Consider the following 22140-nt stretch of genomic DNA (forward strand, 5'->3'; position numbering starts at 1 on the left):
TAAAGTTTGTCCATGGCCTTGCTGACCTTCAGACCTAACTCCGGAGTATCCCATTCCTTGAAGAGGATATCCGTGGACGAAAAAATGAAAAACGACCGCCGGCCCTGTGAACCCAATCAGAACAGGATCCATATTTGCCTCCTGGCGGACCACCACCGGAGGAGCCTCAATCCCCAGCTCCTGGAGAATGGCCGGAATGAGTGGCGACAGTTCCTCTCTGCGGAACAGACGCACCACCTTGGGGTCATCCCCGTCGATGGCCTGCGCTCCTTTACCTGTACTGGGCTGCGCCGAGCCATCTGCTGCTGCCGTCCCGGCCCCAGGCAGGGGCTCCTCGGAGGCCTCTGTGTCCGCCCCGGAGGTATCTTCGGAATCCGAGTTCTGCGGCACCCCTCGGGGAAGCCGTTTGCCCCAGGCCGCTCTCTGGGTGGTCTTCGCCACCCTCCTTGCCATCTTGTTCTGCGGCGGGGACCGGTGGACCCTTGAACGCGAGGCGTCCCCCCGTCTGCGCTTGCTGCGCTTAGAACGGCGCAGCAAAAGCGCCAAATCTTCAGAAAACTTGCCCGAATCCGTTGCGTCGCTTTCCGAATGCCCCCGGGACTGGGGCCCCTCTGAAGGGACCTCCACCGCTGCACCCCGCTGCGGGGAAAGCGTAGGAGGTAAAACCGAGGCCCCCACCGTTTCCCGCGAAGCTACCCGGCCGGTAGACAAAATGGCCGCCATTCCCCGCGCTGACCAGGAACGGGTCAGGAGGCCTATCAGGGGGACCCCCCCTTGCGACGGCGATCGCGCGACCCGGGAACGGGCCCCCCGAGGAGCCGCCGACGATCCCTCGTCTCCCGGGACGCAGGCCGAGCAAAGCCCGTCCCGGGAGAGACGCGCGCGCGCCGAGTCGCAGGCCCTGCACTGCGAGCCGCGCGGCCCTGCAAAAAACCGCGGGAAACCAAAGACGCGCCGAAAAGCACTGAGGGACGCCGAATAAACACAAAAATTCAACGCGGCGAAAATCGGCGACCTCTCCCCTGCCGAAGACGCCCCCCCTCGAGCTGAACGGAGCGCAACGCCAGGGAACGGAGAGCCGACTGAAAACAAAAGTAAAAACACTTTTTTTTTTTTTTTAAAATAAGAAAAAAACGCTGTCCCAGGTGCTGAAAAGCCCTATGTCCTGCAGGGGTGAGTGAACCGGGCTCCCCGGTGTCACCCCTGACGCTGCTACTAGTCCAGCCGGGTCCTCAACCCTAGCAGCGGCCTCAACCTGGGGAGGGTAGTCCCCTCAGGACCTCTCAACTCCCCAGGGAGGCAGGGCAACTGGGACTAGAATTAAACAAGATTAAATAAAACCCAATTTGAAGAAAAAAACCAAGTTAGGCCTAATAAAATCAACCACAAAAGCGAACCTGACTAACCACACAGAATCAGGCCCGACAGGGCTGTGACCAGACCTGCACCACCTACTGGAGACAGAGTAAGACTGAGGGGCTGTGACTGGCACAGGGGCATATATGCTCCGCCCACAAGTTTTAGTCTGTCTCCATCTACTGGTGCGGAGTCACAACCCAGGTGTCCTGGACTGATCCTGGTACGTACAGGGAAAAGTGTTTTTTGAAGTGAAAAGTTAAGTGTTTCCATGAGGTAATTAGTTAAAAAATCCTCACAGAGCTCCAACCGCTATGCTGACTGCAGAGCGGAAAAAAGAAGACTGAGGGAGACACCTGTGGCTCACAGGGATAATTGCAGGCTGGGCATGCTCAGTGCACCCAGTGTGCCAGTGTCAGTCAAAGCTTGTTGAAACTTTGACAGAAAAGTTTTCCGTACAGGGCTCCATCCTCGATGTCACCCATTTGTGAGGACTACCATCCTGCTTGTCCTGTGAGAAATAACAGATACAGAGATTGGAAGGGAAAACTTACACTTAAAACTTAAAAGCTTAACTTAAAACCTAAGACTATACGGTACCGTTTAAGAATTAACTTACTTATACTAATAATCCTTATACTAAAAATATACCCGCAAATGATAACATAACTAGAAAATGATAACTTGAAGCGATAAGACTAGTAAATCCTTGCCAGTCTTATGTAAACAAATTCTATCTTAGCTTACTTTGTCCTAAAACGAATACTGCAGTAAAAATGCAAAATCTGTGCACTGGCAATGCAAGCAATAGCTATGAAAATAAGGCTCAGAGTAACTAGGTCATCCTAAATGTGGTCCTATTTAACTTTCCATTTCACATTGAATTCACAGTGTCCTGTCCAAGCTTCACTAAAGTGGCAACATAAGGCCCTACATACACTGGATCTTTCTCTTATATGTGTGGACCCACTTCCTCTGGGAAAATGCGCTCTAAGAACGCAGGCTTCCTGTAACGGAATATCAAGGCAAATGATAAGCATTCCTTCCAGGTGTGCTCTGCCTGTTTCATTACTTGGTTTAGTCTGGTTAGCAACAGACCATTGTATTGTCTCACGTTGGCACTGTTTTTGTTTGTAACACCACTGCGATATCAGGAGTGAAGCTACCTGGCTCAAGGTAATATATCCTCATTTCTTGGAGGACCTGGGGGCATTGGTACTGCTTACGGCACACCGGGCGGTGTTCAGTTCAATTGCGGTCAGGGATCCCTCTAGAGGACAGACTCTCATTTGTGGGCTTAAGGCAAGTGTCCATCCATGAAATGAGTCAACCCAAATGGTGACATAAAAAAAATGCACAATCTAATTTGGCAATTTTGGCTGCTGGGGGACCAGCGGCAGTTGAAGTTACAGCGACTATTTCAACTTCCTCACTGCTCTCCGTGTCTTCACTACTTTCAATCAAAATAGGCATGGATTGGAGGCAAGGATTGGTTGACAGGTCAGGAGGTTCAGGTGCTGGTGACAGTTCAGGAAGCTCAGGAGGCGGTGACAGTGCTGGAGGAGGCGGTGAAGGAGGAGATGAAGGAGGGGGCAAAGGAAGAGGTGAGGGAGGAGACGGTGGATGAGGTGAGGGAGGTGGCGGTTTTTCTGGCACAGGGACGACACTCAGTGCAGAATCTACTGGCGTTCCAGCGGTCAATTCTGTGTCTGCTGGGTTGTGCAAATCTGCAATTACTGGGCTTTCTAGTCACATGCTGTACTCCTCAATTACAGGAACAGCTTCTTCAAAAAGGACACCTTCAATCTCAACTGTACTGAGTAGGGGCGTGCTTGTGTGAACTGTGGGGCTTACTTAGGGTTCTCTTTCCCTTTCTGGAGGTGCAGCAGGATCTGAATGCGAATTACCCACTGCAGTCACTGTTTCCTCATGCACTAAACAATCTCGAGCATATAGTGAATCATATGGGGGTGGTGACACTTCTCTATCAAAATGAATAGCTTCTAAATATGCTCGTGTCATAGCGAACCATCTGGACACTTGTGTATGATTTGCTAGCTTCTTTTTGTCTTTTGCACTGGACTTGCTATACCTGTTTTCAAAGAGCTATTAACTGCATGAGCTTGGGTGGGTCAAAGGAGCCCCCTGCTGGCCATTCAAGGGAACTATCCTTTGCTGCCCACGCTGCCCACTTAGAGTGGCATTTGCGAATCAACTTCTCATTAGGCTTATGCAGAGAGATGACTCGGTTTAAAGGGCATGACGGGCAAACCTCTACCGCTATCTTGGGACCTCTTAACATCGCAGACCAAAACTTCGACATAATAATGAATTTCGTGTAGCCACTCCCTTATGAGAAAGAGTGATTCAATCTTACCCGATTGTAGTTTTCACCGTACTGCGATTCTTGCCTCTCTATAGGTGTGGGCTCGATGAATTGCGTTTCCGGTGTGCTGTGCCTCTCCATAGAAGACGACAATAGCAGGGATAAGAGTGATACCTTGCAGACAATGGTACTGCAACCTACCGACTCAAACAAAATGTAGTTACCCTTGGCAACTTACCCTTCGGGGGTGGCTCCACGTACGAATTCCGTGGTGCGAGGGCTCAACACTTATTCAACACTTATCGCGACGGCATTCTTCTTCGTCCGATTTCGGGGTCCACCTGGATTCCCACTCGCGTCCGAGCTCCAGAATGGTATGTCGCAGTATTCGGTTTGTGCTTACCGATTGGGTTGTTCAGCTAAGAGGTGCTTCCGATGTGCGGTGCGCGCTGAGGTCTGAGTCACAGAAATAAAACCTTCTGAACCGTTTCTCTGCTGTGCTTGACTTGTGCTGTGGTTGCTTTCACTTCTTCAATTGCTTTAAAGTTGATGATGCCGTTTTTGAACTGCAGAACTCGGGTTTTTGTGCTTCTTTTCCGTATTTTTTTTGTGATATTAAAAAAAAAAAAAAAAAAGATGCGGAAAAGAAGCACAAAAACCCGAGTTCTGCAGTTCAAAAACACAAACTTTGATGAAATGAGGAAGTACCTAGAGGAAGAACTAAAAGGCTGGGAGAATGTGAGAGATATGGATCAACAGTGGACCAATCTAAAAGGAGCAATTGCCAAGTCAACTAATCTATATGTTAGAAAAGTAAAGAAAAGCAAAAGAAAAATGAAACCTATCTGGTTCTCAAAGGAGGTGGCTGACAAAATAAAGGCTAAAAGAACAGCGTTCAAGAAATACAAAAGATCCCAAAGAGAGGAGCACAAAGAAGAATATCTGGTAGAACTGAGGGAGACGAAGAAATTAATCAAGAGAGCAAAAAGTCAAGCAGAAGAGAGGCGCTCATTACATGTAAATTCATGTTGATGAGGCTTTTAGCTATTCTCCACCAATGCAAAAAAAAAAAAATGCATGCCTGACATGCACATTTTTACCCTCAGAAATTAAACTTGCCCGGAACACGTGTTAATTTCTCAGCAGCCCAAAAAGTGTACAGAAAAGTAGAAAATACTGCTTTTCTGTACTTCCTCTGACATAATATTATGACTCTGACTTAATATTATGTAAATATTAAGTCAGAGGAACAAAAAGGAGAACGGTTATAACAAAAAAAAAAAGTGTGCTGGGCAGTCAGGTTAGGAAAATAGACGCTCAATTAATGAGAGTCCATTTTCCTAACCTGCTGACAGCCAAACTCTCCTGGGTGCCCGCTGCCGAGGAGGCACTAGGGGTGCACAGTTTCCCCTAGTGCCTTCTTTTACCACCCTGGAGAGGTCCATCGGCGTGCGTTAGGACAGAGCCCATTTTCCCAGCAATGATATTGCATCGGCCTGACAATGTTATTAAGAACATAAGAAACTGCCATGCTGGGTCAGACCAAGGGTCTATCAAGTCCAGCATCCTGTTTCCAACAGAGGCCAAACCAGGCCACAAGAACCTGGCAATTACCCAAACACTAAGAAGATCCCATGCTACTGATGCAATTAATTCTCCAACATACACCAATACAAGGGAACACTTGTGCTATGGTGTTGCTTATGTACGGTGGCTCTATTGAAGGACAACCAATTGGTGGGTGTCCTTTTCTTTCGCCCCGTCTATTATTCTTTATTATCCAAGTTTTGTGAAACCATTTTTCTTTCAATTTTTCTGCTTCTTAAACTATTTTCTTAAAAAACCCCTTATCTCCCCGTTTTCTGAGGCGACCCGCTGCTTATATGTAAATACTTATCAAGGCATCCGTCTCAACTTCTTCTCACGGGTTCGCGTCTGCTTGCCCGTCATGGGCCATGTTTCGGCACGTTCGTGCCTGCTTCAGGGGCTACGGGAGGGGTAGTGCTGTGTCCTAACCAGGTACACAGTGGCTGTTATGTCTCCAGTTTTGTGATGACCATACTTCTGCTCGTGGACGACGCCTACCTTCCGTGTCTTGCAGGTTCACAGTTTCTCAAATGGGCATGGAGTAAGATTACTGAGCAATTACACCGGAAGTCTTGGTCTTCTGCCCATACCAAGTATATTCAAGAGCGTATAGGTTCCATGGGTTCTATTATTGCTCCATTGAGCTTTCCTGTTACTTGCTTGACCCTAGTTTGGGTTCTTTGTTTTTATGCTTTGACAGTCGTTATACTGAAGGGGTTAGTGTACAGGTTCTCTCCTTAAAGGGACATCCACACAATTCTGGTCTGTCTCCACCTGCTGGATAAGGGACATAACCCACTGTCTGGACTGATTCTTGGTACTACAGGAACGAAAATTATCAGGTAAGAACTAATTTTCCTTTATGTGCACAAAGTATGTATTTTATGCATAAAATACCGACTAAGGGTCCTGGCACCAGAAGTCCATCTTCTGCCCATACACTAACATTAGGCCTGGAAACTTTACTCCACCTCTGAGTAGGAATAGGCGCAGGATGTTTCAAACAGGCACACGGGTTCACACATACATGTGTGTGTCAGCGTGTACCCAGATATGCGGCAATTTTATAAAATGCACGCACATACGCGCGCACATTACAAAATGGCCTAGGTGAGCGTATATATGCAACTAATTTTAAGCTTGTGCGCCCCCAGCACATAAGTCAATTTATAGACACGCATGTGAGGATATTTTATTACAGATTCGCATCAGTTTCAACAGGTCATCCATCAGTTAGGCCAGTGATCAGCTAGGCCCTCCAAACCCCATCCCCCGGTTCATTAGCCTGCACTCCCGCCAGTTACCCCAGACCCATCAAACACCTCGCAGATGTCTGTACATTTTATTTTTCAGACCTAAACCTCATCCACTGGACTGGGCGCACATCTCTTGGCCATGGCCCAAAACAGCCATGCCCTGTCCCTTTTTATGGCCAATGCAAAATATTCGCGCATCGGCACTTGTGAAAGCATCTGGCTGCTTTATAAAATTGGCTGGACATGCACAAATGCTAGATGCTCGCCCATCTCCCGATTTCGGCACGTGTCCAGCTTTTACAATTCATCTCTAAGTTTCCAGCACTAAGAAAACACGAGGTAAGCCCATGCACCTCTCTGCATGGGGGGTGGGGTGGGTAATAGCTAATTTTTATCATTAACATGGGATTTACATGAGAGGGCACTAACTGATGTGTACAGTTTTTTGTGTATACCTCCTTCCTACATCGGCAGTAATAGATGCATGCAAAAAACGTTTGCACAACTGACGGTTAAACATCTTCTCTGCTGAGCACACCACAGTGCATGAGCCCCTTAGATGATTAACTTTCCATTTGCATATAGACGTCAATTATTGCAAGCATTTGTTTGGCTGGAACTAATCCAAACTTTCTTTAATATTCATCATAACTATATACAGGCTACTGAAAAGTAACCAGGGTATTATCTCAAAATCGTAGGGACTGTCCATTATATGTCTCTGTACAGTGCTGCATAGATCTGGTATGCACTTTGCATATGATTAATAACAGTAATAATAACAGCAACATTCAGTATAAATAGCTTCATCCAAACCACAAGCACATGGCAAGCTGAATTACAATTTACCCAATATCTCACTAGCACTGTCTGCCTTACCCAGGGATCTCTTTGGTTCTTTAAAAGGCCAAAATTCATCAAGATGACCAACTATGCAGATATTACTAAGCCAAAGAGTTCACAAGCTGGAGGGCCTGCAGAGCAATTTAGTAGGACTTCATATCCACTCACAGACATACAAAGATGTAATCTTTTGGCTCACTAATACCTCTCCCAGCTATTCCTGTTAGGGACAGCAGCCACCATCTTGTAAGACTTGGGTGCTTCCTATCCAGAAGAAATCCTTCCATTACATAAGAACATAAGAAAATGCCATACTGGGTCAGACCAAGGGTCCATCAAGCCCAGCATCCTGTTTCCAACAGTGGCCAATCCAGGCCATAAGAACCTGGCAAGTACCCAAAATCTAAGTCTATTCCATGTAACCATTGCTAATGGCAGTGGCTATTCTCTAAGTGAACTTAATAGCAGGTAATGGACTTCTCCTCCAAGAACTTATCCAATCCTTTTTTAAACACAGCTATACTAACTGCACTAACCACATTCTCTGGCAACAAATTCCAGAGTTTAATTGTGCGTTGAGTAAAAAAGAACTTTCTCCGATTAGTTTTAAATGTGCCCCATGCTAACTTCATGGAGTGTCCCCTAGTCTTTCTACTATCTGAAAGAGTAAATAACCGATTCACATCTACCCGTTCTAGACCTCTCATGATTTTAAACACCTCTATCATATCCCCCCTCAGTCGTCTCTTCTCCAAGCTGAAAAGTCCTAACCTCTTTAGTCTTTCCTCATAGGGGAGTTGTTCCATTCCCCTTATCATTTTGGTAGCCCTTCTCTGTACCTTCTCCATCGCAATTATATCTTTTTTGAGATGCGGCGACCAGAATTGTACACAGTATTCAAGGTGCGGTCTCACCATGGAGCGATACAGAGGCATTATGACATTTTCCGTTTTATTCATCATTCCTTTTCTAATAATTCCCAACATTCTGTTTGCTTTTTTGACTGCCGCAGCACACTGTACCGACGATTTCAATGTGTTATCCACTATGACACCTAGATCTCTTTCTTGGGTTGTAGCACCTAATATGGAACCCAACATGTGGTTACTATCACCCAATTGGGCAAGTCGAGAGACACGCCGTGGGCCAGATTCGACGGATCCAGCCACCAGCCCAGACTGTCCCTGGCCTTTTGCGGAAGTGGGAGAATCATCTGGTAGTCCTGCGAAATCGGTTTCCAACAGGAGAGGAGCGCCCACTGCAAGGGCCTGAGATGCGCAAACGCCCAAGGGACCATGTCGATGGTGGAACCCATCACCCCCAGGAGCTGGAGGTAGTCCCAGGAGGTGGGATCTTGCAATGCAGAGAACCGCAGTACATGCTCCCGCAAAGATTGCGCCTTGTCCTGACGCAGGAAGATTTTGCCCAGCCGGGTGTCGAAGGTCGCTCCCAAAAAATCCAAGCGCTGCGAGGGTACGAGGGAGCTCTTGGAGAAGTTCACCACCCATCCCAGGGACTGCAGGAACTGTACCACCCTGCGCACCGCTGCTTGTCCCTGGCTGAAGGACTTCGCTCGAATGAGCCAATCGTCCAGATAAGGATGGACCAGCACGCCCTCCTTTCGAAGGGCTGCCGCCACAACTACCATGATTTTGGTAAAGGTACGCGGTGCCGTCGCCAATCCGAACGGGAGAGCTATGAACTGAAAGTGCTGGTCCAGGATCTTGAACCGGAGGAGACGGTGATGGACCGGGCGGATGGGAATGTGCAGGTAGGCCTCCGTGAGATCCAGAGAGGCGAGGAACTCCCCCCGATGTACCGCCGCAATCACGGACCGCAGCGTTTCCATGCGAAACCGGACCACTCGGAGGGACCTGTTGACTTCCTTGAGATCCAGGATGGGCCGGAAGGACCCGTCCTTCTTTGGCACGACGAAGTAGATGGAATAGTGGCCCGAGCCCACCTCTCCGGAGGGCATGGGGGCGATAGCGCCTATTTCCCGAAGTCTGTCCAACGTCGCCTGCACCGCCCGTCTCTTGAGCGCCGACCCGCAGGGGGAGAAAATGAACCTTGCCTGTGGGGGACGGACAAATTCCAATGCGTAGCCGTGCTCTATGGTGTCCAGGACCCACTGGTCCGAGGTGATCTGCGCCCACTCCTGGTAGAAAAACGCCAGCCGGCCCCCAATTCTGGGACTGGCGGAGTGGGCGAGCCTGACATCATTGCGAAGTCTTAGGAGAGGGGTTACCTGCTCCGGGGGTGGTGCGGGCGGGCCTCCGTCCACGAAAGGAACGTGACCAGGTCTGTGACCTGGAGGCGGCGGGTCTAGAGCCCGATGGCCTGTAGCTCCTGTAGCGCCGTTGCGCCCTGGCTGTGGTCCGGGAAGAGGCATACGCTCTCGAAGGCCGATATCTGTCCTCCGGCAGACGATGAACCGCGTTTTCCGCCAGAGACTTGATGATCTGATCCAGATCCTCCCCGAAGAGGAACTTACCTCTGAATGGAAGGGAGCCCAGACTCGACTTGGAGGACGTATCTGCCGCCCAGTTGCGGAGCCACAGGAGGCGCCGTGCCGCCACTACCGACACCATGGATCTTGCTAGGACCCGAAACAGGTCGTACGAGGCATCCGCCCCGTACGCCACCGCCGCTTCTAGCCTGTCCACCTGGGCGGCCTCCTCAGCGGGTAGTTCCTGCGACGTGAGCAGCTGTTGTACCCAGAGAAGACTCGCCCTCTGGGCAAGGGAACTGCACATCACTGCCCGCATGCCCAGAGCGGAGACCTTGAAGACCCTCTTCAGGAAAACTTCCAATTTGCGATCTTGCGTATCCCGCAAGGCCGCTCCTCCCGTCACCGGTATCGTCGTCCTCTTCGTGACCGCCGACACCGCGGAGTCCACTTTTGGAGCCTAGATGAGGTCCAGGAAATCCTCCGGTAGTGGGTAGAGCTTTTCCATGGCCCCGGCTGCCCTTCAGAGAAGCCTCCGGGGTATCCCATTCCCCAGTGAGAAGCTGCTGGAACGATTCGTGAATGGGAGAAGCTCGAGCCCTGGGCTGCAGGGCTGCCAGGACCGGGTCCCCCTTCTTCGAAGAAGTGACGACTGCCAGCGCTACTGGAGCAGGCGGGTCCGGCGGCGGGTCCAGATCCAATTCCTGAATTATAAGTGGAATGAGGTCATCCAGCTCGTCCCTCTGGAAAAGGCGCAGCGTGCGCGGGTCGTCACCCTCAGGCATGGAGTCCCCTTGTCCACAATCCGGGGGATCAGACCCCGGATCCGCTGGTCCTGACACCGCTCCCACAGCCGCGGCCGAAAGGCGGGACCGAGCTGGAGGGTGAAAATGAGGGGCCCCACAGGAGCCTCCAACCCCTGGAGGTATGCTGTGGGCATCAGCAGAACAAACTCCGGGAAAAACCCCGGCCTGCCCGAGGGGGCTCCGGGGGGGGGGACCCCCCGTTGGACCCTGCCCCTGCGGGCCTTGCTCCGGCAATAAGAGCGGCGGCAAAATCGGTGGAGAAACCGCAACCAAATCCCCCTCCTCCAGCGCTGCCTGATTCCCCTCAGGGCGCTGGGCATGCAAAATGGCCGCCGTTCCCGCCAGGAATGGGGGAGGGGCCGGCCTGCGCCTCCCGGGCATAGCAGAGAGCAACACCAAATCGGCGAGGGACTGCGAGGTGCCTTCCCCCCCGGGAAGGCACCGAGCGCAGATGCCCTCGCGGGAGATCCTGGATCCCGGTTCGCCGCAGGCCGAGCAACGCGACGGCCGCGGCATCGGGAGCACCCCGCGAGAGCAACGCCGGCTTAAAGATACCTAAGTTGAGCCTCGGGGGGGGGGGCGCGTGAAAAACCGCCGCTGCGGGGGGGCCCAGAAGGCCTACACTGCCCGCCGAACGAAATCGCCGCCGGGAGGGGGGGGGGCCTTCCCGGCCTCACAACCCGTCGGAGGAAAAACTTTTCTGTGTGCCCCAGCAGCCCACGAGGGGCTGCAGTAGGCACAAGCGCTGAAAAACCGGCACCACCGGCAGCCGCGAGGCCCCGGGGTTGGGGAGAGCTGCAAAGAAAAAAAAAATACAGAAATATAATACCACTTACCCCGTCCTAACTACTAGGTTTCAGCACCGGGAGAGGAAACAACACAGGGGGTAAGCCACGCCTCCCCACAGCCTGACCTTTGAATTAGACTTTTTTTTTTTTTTTTTTTTTTTTTAAGTGAAAAACTTGATCCACAAGAAAACTAGGCAGAGGCCCAGAAAAAGAGGAAGCAAAAAGGGAAAAGCTTAATTTACAACAGCAGGGAGAGAAACCCTGAATCCCCTACTCGCATCTGCTGGAGTCAGAAGATACTGAACTCCTGCAGAGGGGGTAGTAGTATATATGGTGACGCCCCCTCGAAGCTTGTGCTGACTCCATCTGCTGGATTGGGGACATAACCCATGGTCTGGACTGATCCAGGTACGTACAGGGAACCAAATTTGGCCAGTGAAATCGCCCCTCCTCGCTGCCGAGGTTAAAATGTTTGCACAGGGGACCAAAAGTTCCACCACCCCCCCCCCCGAGATCTCCCTTCCCTCCAGCCAAAGAAAAAACTTGTGCAGGGGGCTGCTGATCCCCCCGCCCGCCCCCCTCCCCATACAATCCTCCTTGTGACCACGGATATTAAAAAGTTTGCACAGATGGCCAATAGCCCCCCCACACACACACACTCCTTCCTAGCCAACGTATACCCAAATGGGAGGTGCCAGTCTCCCCCACTCCTGCGCCCACCCCTCCAGTATTATTTTTAAAAGGTTCTGGCTCGGTCCTCCCTCTTAATCCCGGACATCCTGCCAATATTTAAATAAATGCCCGAGTAGTTCTGGGACTCTCCTGTGCCGAGCCTTCTCAAAACTCAACATAAAAACTATCAAGTCCGGTCCAGGTGCAGCGCAGGCTTAGCGCCCTGCTGGCGTCCAGCGATGCTTCAAACGGTCCAGCGATGCTCTGACGGTAAACGCTGGTAGCATTCGAGCCACTCCCCACTAAACCTTTTGATAAGGGTGGCGGTGAGGGGATCCTGTGGAGAGGTCTCTATTGCCCCCCCCCCTCCCCGACACAACTTCTGCAAGAAGGGAGGGAGGGGAGGGGTTTGATTCTGTGCGTAACTCAGTTTTTTCTTTTTATGTTAACCTGGCAGCTGCTGTTTTTCAGTGCGTGATGGCTAAGAGCAGCATGGGAACCCAGCCACTCATACAGGCCAATGCAATAAGAGGTGCAGGAGAGCCGGTGCTCCAAGTCAAGCACCCACTTTCCTGCCGCGCGCCCCGGCACCTCTCCGGGGGCGGGCGATTCTGATTTTAAATGAGGTTGGGCGCTAATAAGGAGGAGGTGCTAGGGACACTAGCGCGTCCCTAGCGCCTCCTTATTAGCAGACGCAGCGGCTGTCAGTGGGTCCAACAACTGTCGCACAATTTTACCGGCAGCAGTTTTCGAACCCACTAACAGCCACAGGTTCGGAAAACGGACGCCAGCAAAATTGAACGTCCATTTTCGAACCTGCCAACCGGCGGGCAGATTTTTTTTAAAATTTATTTTTGGTGCCTCCGACTTAATATCGCTATGATGTTGTCGGCAGGTGTACAGAAAAGCATTTTTTTCTGCTTTTCTGTTCGCTTTTCCCAGTGCTTTCAAGGCAGGCGTTAATTTCTGAGAGTAAAATGTGTGGTTTGGCCACACATTTTACTTTCAGTATTCTGGGGTAATAACCAACAGACTCATCAAAGGAAAATTAGTTTCTTACCTGATAATTTTCGTTCCTGTAGTACCAAGGATCATTCCAGGACACCTGGGTTGTGACTCCGCACCAGTAGATGGAGACAGACTAAAACTTGTGGGTGGAGCCATATATGCCCCTGTGCCAGTCACAGCCCCTCAGTCTTACGGAATGTCAAAGTAGAACACAACCAGAGAAGTAAACCAAACTAGATACCGCTAACTAACGGGGAAAGAAACACCCCTTCTGGAAACGGACTCTCCAACCGAGAGAGCGAACAAGCGGAACAGAGCAAATCAAAAAACACAGAGCGGACTCTCCATTACTTCAGCGCAGCACTGCGGGCGGGATCCTGGACTGATCCTTGGTACTACAGGAACGAAAATTATCAGGTAAGAAACTAATTTTCCTTTCCCTGTACGTACCAGGATCAGTCCAGGACACCTGGGATGTACCAGAGCAACCTACTGAGGGTGGGAAGCAGAGAGTCCCGCTCGGAGTACCCTCTCTCCAAAACCCCCAGAATCGGTAGCCCGGACATCCAGCCGGTAATGCCGGATAAAAGTATGCAACGACTTCCAGGTGGCCGCCCTACAAATCTCTTGAGCGACACCTGAGAAGCTTCCGCCCAAGACGCTGCTTGAGAACGAGTCGAGTGAGCCCGCAGCCCCACGGGAAGAGGTTTGCCCCGCACCAAGTAAGCCGAACCAATGGCCTCCTTGAGCCAACGAGCAATCGTTGTGCGGGACGCTGTAGCTCCTTTCTTTGGTCCAGAAAACAGTACAAACAGATGATCTGTGACCCGAAATGGATTAGTGACCTCCAGATATCGGAGAAGGGATCTCCGCACGTCAAGCTTCCGTAACTCCCTCTCTTCAGTAGCAGAGGAGTCTCCGCACGCAAAGGCGGGCAACTCCACCGATTGATTAACGTGAAAAGACGAGACCACTTTCGGTAGAAAGGAAGGGACCGTCCGTAAGGAAACCCCCGATTCAGAGATACGCAAGAAAGGTTCACTACAGGACAGGGCCTGTAACTCGGAAACCACGCCGTGCCGAGGCAATCGCCACTAAGAATGCCGTTTTAAAGTGAGATCCTTAAGAGTCGCGCGTTTCAGGGGCTCAAACGGCGCCATGCATAGAGCGGAGAGAACCCAATTGAGGTTCCAAGCCGGACAAGGCAGACGTAACGGGGGGCGAAGGGGTTTAGCACCCCGAAGGAAACGAGCAATATCCGGTGTGAATCGCCAGAGACTTACCTCGCACAACACCCCAGGCCGCCGCCAACTTGGACTCGTAGGGAACTGCACGCCAGACCTTTGGCCAGACCCGCCTGGAGGAACGCCAGAACCTCAGCGACGGAAGCCGAAGTGGGGTCCACCCCGCGCTGCACGCACCAGTCCTCAAAGACAACCCGACACGGACGTAAGCCAAGAACGTCTACTGCTTCCTGTGAACGCAGTAAGCGTGGCCACCACCAGTCCATCTGAAATAACCTTTTTCTTCAGTCGATTCCTCTCAAAAGCCATGCCGCGAGACAGAAGTGATCCGCATCCTCCAACAGACGGGGCCCTGATGGAGTAGGGCCGCCATTCCCTGGAACCGAAGGGGTGCCGCCACTGCCAGTTGTACGAGGTCTGGCGAACCACGGCCGGCGAGGCCACTCCGGTGCCACCAAGATCACGTTGGCCGGATGCAACTCTATGCGCCGTAGAATCTTGCCGATCATCGGCCATGGGGAAACACGTAGAGCAAGCACATCCGTCGGCCAGGGAAGCACCAGCGCATCGCGCCCTCTGCCCCCCCCGCTCTCGACGTCGACGGTAAAATCGCGGGGCCTTCGCGTTGTGCCACGTGGCCATCAGATCCATGTGGGGCACTCCCCACATTTCGCAAATGAGAAGAAAAGCTTCGTCCCCCAGCTCCCACTCTCCGGGATCAGACGATGACGGCTGAGATAGTCCGCCTGCACGTTGTCGACTCCCGCAATGTGAGACGCTGCGAGGTTGCTGAGATGTTAGCTCCGACCAGGCCATCAAGCGCTGAGCTTCCTCCGCCACCTGGGGGCTCCGGGTCCCCCCCCTGCCGGTTGATGTATGCCACGGTGGTCGCATTGTCCGACAACACTCGGACCCGCCTTTCCCTCAGCAATGGTAGAAAAGCCTGCAGGGCCAGACGGACCGCTCTGGTCTCTAGGCGATTGATAGACCACTGGGCCTTGCGACATACGACCATAGGCCTTGAACTGAGCTCCCCTAGGCAGACGCTCCCCAACCGGAGAGGCTGGCATCCGTGGTCACCACTGTCCAACTGGGCACCAGGAGGGAGACTCCGGCGGAAAGGGTGACTGGGGTCCAGCCACCAACGCAGGCTGGATCTCGCGTGTCCCGCTAGAGGAAGTGGTAAGTGGAAATCCTCCGAGACCGGCTTCCAGCGGGAAAGCAAGGATGACTGTAAGGTCGCAGATGAGCGAACGCCCATGGCACCAGCGCCAGCGTGGAAGCCATAGACCCTAGGACCGTAAGGTAGTCGCAGACTCGTGGTTGGCGGAGAGACAACAAGCGTTGTACCTGAGTTTGCAATTTGACCATCCGTTCGAGGGAAAGAAACACCTTGCCCTGCTTTGTGTCGAAAAGAGCTCCCAGATATTCCAGGTCTGCGTGGTGTCAGATGACTCTTGCTGAAGTTGACCACCCATCCCAGGGACTGCAACAGATGGAGGACCCTGGCCACCGCCATCCGACACTGATCCTCGGATTCGCCCGAATCAACCAGTCGTCCAGGTACGGATGGACATGGAGACCTTCTCGGCGCAGTTGCGCCGCCACCACGACCATCACCTTCGTGAAAATACGAGGGGCCGTTGCGAGCCCAAAGGGAGCGCCCGAAACTGGTAATGCCGACCCAGAATGCAGAATCTGAGGAAGCGTTGGAATGACGGCTGGATACCTATGTGAAGATACGCTTCCGTGAGGTCCAGGGAGGCCAGGAACTCGCCTGGCCGGACCGCGGCGATGACGGACCGGATGTCTCCATTTTGAAGCGAGGAACGCGAAGGCATCGGTTCACCCCTTTGAGATCCAGAATTGGTCGGGACGTGCCGTCCTTCTTTGGAACGATGAAGTAAATGGAGTAACGGCCCTTTCCTTGTTGGCTGACAGGAACGGGGGAGATGGCTCCCAAGTCCTCTAAGCGGCGGATGGTGTCTAGCACCGCCTTTCTTCTCGGGAGCCTTGCAGGGTGACACAAGGAACTTGTCCACTGGAATGCGAGCAAAATCTAACGCGTAGCCGTGACTTATCACGGTGAGGACCCACTGGTCCGACGTTATTCCGGCCCATCTCTCGTAAAACGACAGCAACCGCGCCCCGACGTTGGGAACGTGCCGAGGCTGCTGCGGGAGAAGGGCCGACCCCTTTCATTGTGAAGACTTGGGCGCCGTGATGGCCAGGGCACCCCCTGGTCTACCAAAACGCCTCCCACGAAAGGACTGCTGCTGCTGCTGCTGCCACTGTGGGGTACGGGAGGAGGAAGACCTGAACGAGTGCCCCGACGACCTTTGAGGCCGCGCCCTCCTGGGCCCACGAAAGCGGGACCTGGCTGAAAAGGAAGGCCGCGACCTGGATCTATCTTCGGGCAACCTGAGAGCCCTATTTTCCCCCAGGGAAGCCATCAAGTCATCTAATTCCTTGCCGAACAGCAATTTACCCTTGAATGGCAGCGCCCCGAGGTGAGCCTTAAGAGCCATCCGCCGCCCAGTTGCGTAGCCACAGGAGGCGGCGAGCCGAGACCGACGCCACCATGGATCTAGACGAAGTGCGCAGTAGATCGTGGAGTGCATCTGCGCCATATGCTATTACCGCTTCCAACTTATCCGCTTGCGCTGCCTCGTCTGCCGAAAGGTCCGCATTGGCTTGAAGGACCTGAGCCCAGCGTAAGCCAGCTCTCAAAGCGAAATTCGTACACATGGCGGCCCGAATTCCTAGCGCTGAAACCTCAAAAATCTTCTTGAGCTGTACTTCCAGCTTCCTGTCCTGAAGGTCCCGAAGGGCTGTAGCACCCGTAACCGGGATAGTAGATCTTTCGTTACCGCCGAAACCGCCGAATCCACCTTGGGAAACTTGAGAAGGTCCAGCGCATCCTCCGGAGCGGGTAAAGTTTGTCCATGGCCTTGCTGACCTTCAACCCTAACTCCGGGTGTCCCATTCCCGGAACATGATGTCTGTTGAGAAAAATGGAACGGAAAAGCAACTGCTGGACCCGTGAGGCCTAACAGGACCGGATCCATGTTCGCTTCCTGACGAACCACCGCCGGAGGGGGGTTTATTCCCAGTTCCTGGATAATCTGGAATTAGAGGTGGCAATTCATCCCTACGGAAGAGCCTGACCACTTTGGGATCGTCTCCTTCCACAGCCTGTGAGCCTTTGCTACGCCGGACGTAGCGGAGCCGTCCGCTCCTACATCGTCGGGCCCTTCTGGGTCTCTCAGGGGAATCAGCGTCCTCCTCGGGGGAGGAATCGGTGTCGGCCTCCTGTGGGACGCCACGTGGAGGCCGCTTCCCCCGCGAGGTGCCCTGGGGCCCTCCGCGACCCCCGAAGGCTTCCGGGACCTCTTCAGCGGTGGAGCTCTGCGAGCCTCACTCCGGCCGCGCTTGCTTTTTTTGTATTTTAGGACCTTGCGCAACAAAAGCGCAAGGTCCTCCGAAAGAGCCCGAATCCGATGAAAAATCATCGGGACTCCCCGGGGACCCTGTGTCCCCCGAGGGACCCCTCCGACCGCGATCCTGCTGGGGAAAGCGCGGGAGGCAAGGCCGAAGGCCCTGCCGATTCCCGCGCCATTTCGCGGCCCGTGGCCAAAATGGCCGCCACTCCCGCGCTGATCGGGAAAAGCTCTTGGGGCTTTTCTACGGCGCCCCCCCCGCGCGGAGGCGATCGCGCGGGCCGAGAACGAGCCCCCCGAGGCGCCCCGACGACCCCTCTCCGCCCGGGATGCAGGCCGCGCAGAGACTTTCGCGCGAAAGACGCGCGCCGCCGAGCCACAGGCCCGGCAGACCGAGCCGCGAGGCATGCCGGCGAAGAGGCGCGAAGACGGAGCAGCAGGAGCGACGAAAATAAAAAAAAATTCGAACGGCCTCCCCCCGTCGGCGGCGCCCCCCCCTGCGAGCGGCGCGCGAAGCAAGAGAGAGCCGGCAGAAATAAAACAAACCTTTTTTTTTTTTTTTTTTTTAACAAAAAAGCCTGTCGCTGTCCACGGTCCTGGAGCCCTAATCCAGCAGGGGTGAGTGAACCGGGCTCCCCGGTGTCACCCCTGACGCTGCTACTAGGCCAGCTGGGTCCTCGACCCTAGCAGCGGCCTCAACCAGGGGGGGGTGGTCCCCTCAGAACCTCACAACCCCCCTGGGAGGCAGGGCGAAGGGACCTAAGGGACAATTTGGAAATTACCCAAACAGAAAACAACGTAGCCTAACTGGCCTAAAGTAAAAAAAGAACCGACCCTGACGGAGTACCAGAACCAGGGCAGGCAGGGCTGTGACCGGACCTGCACCATCTACTGGAGACAGAGTAAGACTGAGGGGCTGTGACTGGCACAGGGGCATATATGGCTCCGCCCACAAGTTTTAGTCTGTCTCCATCTACTGGTGCGGAGTCACAACCCAGGTGTCCTGGACTGATCCTGGTACGTACAGGGAACATGCATTTTCCATGTGCTATTATTACACCTTACAGTATAAGGGGCAATAATAACAACATGTCTAAAACGCACGACCAAACGGAGGCTAAACGGTGCGCTCAGCTGAGCGCACCATTCTGTATTGGCCTGTATATCTACCTGGTCAGAATTTAGGAGAATATTTACCGGAAAACATACCAGTTAAATTCAGCAAAATATTTACTTAAAGATAACCAGCTAAAATTAGCTTGTTATGTTATCCACTCAACAAGATTTTCAATATCGAGTCCTCTTCCAGTCTACATAGAATTGAAATAAAAGCATCTATATTTCAGTCTATGTGTTCTACACCCGTATTAAATCATCCGGTCTCTTTCCCATCCCCCAAGATCTGTCACTATGTCTGTTGAGACTACATTTAATTAACTACTGCTTGAACTGCAATACGAAGACAGCAGAGAAAATCTTGCAGTGGTTAAACATGTCCCTGCTTTCTCCAAAAAAAAAAACTCTCAGTGGAACTCAATAATTTGCTTCGCTGAAATTCAGATTCTAAATTTAGCAAAATAAGTGATTATGCTTCTAATTAACACATAACTATGGGTTCCATATTCAGCACCTTTGTCTGGTTAAGTTTGACACTTAGCAGGATAAATGCCAGAAATTAAAGCTTCTACCTCACTGACCACCCCTGACTTAGCTGGAAAAATATTTAAGAGGCTAGAAACGCATCTGGCTGAGATGGAGCAGTGTGGGTCAAAGCGGAGCTATATGGCTAATTTAGGGCTAGATTTACTAAGGATTTTCTCCCATTCTGTGTCTACGAGAAAAAAAAGATTAGTTAATGAGGCCCTTAGCCAGAATTCAGTGTAATCCAGCTAACTTAGCCAATATAACATTGGGACTGCCTCCGAGCAGTCCTAAAGTCATTCAGGCCAGATGATTAGCCACATCCATGATTTTAAATCAATATCGGAGCTCTGGGCCCCCCTTCTTAACCCCGCTTTCCACATCAATAACACTCCCAGTCCACCCAGCATGCTCACAATCTCCAAGGCCTCCAGGATCAGGGTGCAAGCTTTCCTCTCCTGACAGCATCATGACTTACCTGGACGGCAACGCTGCTAACGCAAGCTACCAACCCCGATAGCAAGGTCGGTGGCTTACACTACCAGAGTTGCTCTCCAGGTAATCCGTTATGCAGCCGGGAGGTGGGTTTTCAGTGGGTGTCAGGTGGGGCTGGAGTATTTGTTGCATGAGGCACTGGGAGGCTTAAGGGTCCCCGGAGATCCATTCCCAATTTTGATATTGTGGATGGGAAAGGCTGTGGCTGCTTGTGGCCCACAACTTTAAAATGATCTTTTCAAGGGGATGGTGGGAAAGAGGGAGACACTGGGCGTATTGCCCCATTTCTTTTTAAAGCCAGTAGTGGGATAGCCGGTTGGGTTTTAAAGTTATTCGGACACATGTAGCCGGATAACTTTAGGCAAGTATATTCAGCTGGACATTTATCCCACTTAATATCCGGCATAAGTTATATGGCTAACTTTAATGGAAGAACTTGTCCGCTCGATGGCTTACTGAATATTGGCCTCTTAAGTAACCAAACAGTGATCAGACAGCAATGACTATCAAACTATTCTGGATGCACCCAGGGAAACTAGAGTATCATCCCACTGGGTTATCAGATTCCAGTGCAGATTTTTGTGCAGGAAATACATTCTATCCAGTTTCCACCCATAGCTGCACCAAGATGTACAGTACCTGCTGGTAACATGCAAGTTACACGTGTCCAACAAATAACGAAATCGGTACTGCAGGGTACGTAATTGCATCTCCACCAACCTGCCCATATAATGCTCAGGTTTGGTGATGTCACAAAATTAATGTTCACTTATTTTGTTCCCCTCCTCCAGGAGGAATCCGGCCGTTTTCTGACTCACCTCCACCTGCTGACAGATCTGGATCAGTTTGGCCATCTGGGTCTCAAGTTCACTGTTGCGCTTCACCAAATTGCTGAGGTTCATCTCCAGAGTTTGCTGTCACCATGGAAGAGAAAAGAAAGAAAACGGAAAAGAAAAGCACATCAGCTGCAGCAGAGATGGGAATCCAAAGCTGAACTTTGCACTGATGAACACCTTGGATCAGAACAGTGTTCATCTGGTCTGCAAACTAAAGAATTTCATGGGGCACAGGGGATCACTTATCATCAGCTTCATTCTGAAATGTTTACAGGCTTGAGGAAAAAGAAATTATTACTTACCTGCTAATTTTCGTTCCTGTAGTACCATGGATCAGTCCAGACCGTGGGTTATGTCCCCAATCCAGCAGATGGAGTCAGCCCAAAGCTTCGAGGGGGCGTCACCATAAGTACTACTACCCCTCTGCAGGAGTTCAGTATCGAGAATATCAAAGCCCGAGTAATCAGAAACCCCCTGAATTGGATCAAGTTAAAACAAGACGGCAATAACGAGCCGCTGAATTTAAAACAGAGAGAACTGTACCATCCCACCAACGGATGGGAGGTCACAACTCGGTCGACCCCAGGAAAAGAACAATCACAAACAGTGAAACGGGGAACACGTGAGAGAACATAGTAGGAAAGAAAGAAACCACTACTGTATAACAGCTGAGTCAAGTCAGACCCCAAGACAGCCGAGCAGGAGTAGAACCCAAATGCGGTGGGCGTCTGGACTGATCCATGGTACTACAGGAACGAAAATTAGCAGGTAAGTAATAATTTTCTTTTCCCTGTACGTACCTGGATCAGTCCAGACCGTGGGATGTACCCAAGCTTCCCTAACCCGGGGGGATTCTGCGAGGCCTGCTCGTAGAACCTGTTCGCCAAAGTGTCCATGGACGGACGAGGCGAGGTGTAGTCTGTAGTGTCTCGAGAACGTGTGTAACGATTTCCAGGTGGCCGCTCTACAGATTTCTTGCGAAGATACCGATCGACTCTCCGCCCAGGAGGCCGCCTGAGAGCGTGTAGAATGCGCCACAATACCGGGTGGAGGAGTCCGCCCCGTCCCGATGTAGGAAGCGGCAATGCCGGCCTTCAGCCATCGGGCAATAGTAGTCTTCGAGGCCTGGGATCCCTTCCGGGGACCAGACCAAAGGACGAAGAGATGGTCAGAAGTCCGAAAGTCATTCGTAGCCTCCAGGTAGACCGCAGAGTGCGCTTGACGTCGAGGAGACGAAGAGCCCGCGGCTCAGACGAAGAGAAAGAGGCAATTCCACCGTCTGATTCACATGGAAGGCGGACACCACCTTCGGGAGGAAGGAGGGCACAGTACGAAGTGAAACGCCCGAATCGGTGAACCGTAGATAAGGCTCTCGACAGGACAGAGCCTGCAG

General features: G+C 52.1%; 1 protein-coding gene across 1 annotated transcript in view; it reads left to right on the plus strand.

Moving 5' to 3' along the window:
• Nucleotides 1-21023, plus strand: part of LOC115082618 (alpha-1A adrenergic receptor-like) — a 59105-nt gene extending 38082 nt beyond the window's left edge. The window contains exon 3 of the mRNA XM_029586829.1: nucleotides 20703-21023. The gene's annotated coding sequence lies outside the window, so the exon portion shown is untranslated. The remainder of the gene's footprint in view (nucleotides 1-20702) is intronic.
• Nucleotides 21024-22140: the final 1117 nt, after the last annotated feature.

Source organism: Rhinatrema bivittatum, unplaced genomic scaffold (assembly GCF_901001135.1).
Source record: "Rhinatrema bivittatum unplaced genomic scaffold, aRhiBiv1.1, whole genome shotgun sequence".
Lineage (NCBI taxonomy): Eukaryota > Metazoa > Chordata > Amphibia > Gymnophiona > Rhinatrematidae > Rhinatrema > Rhinatrema bivittatum.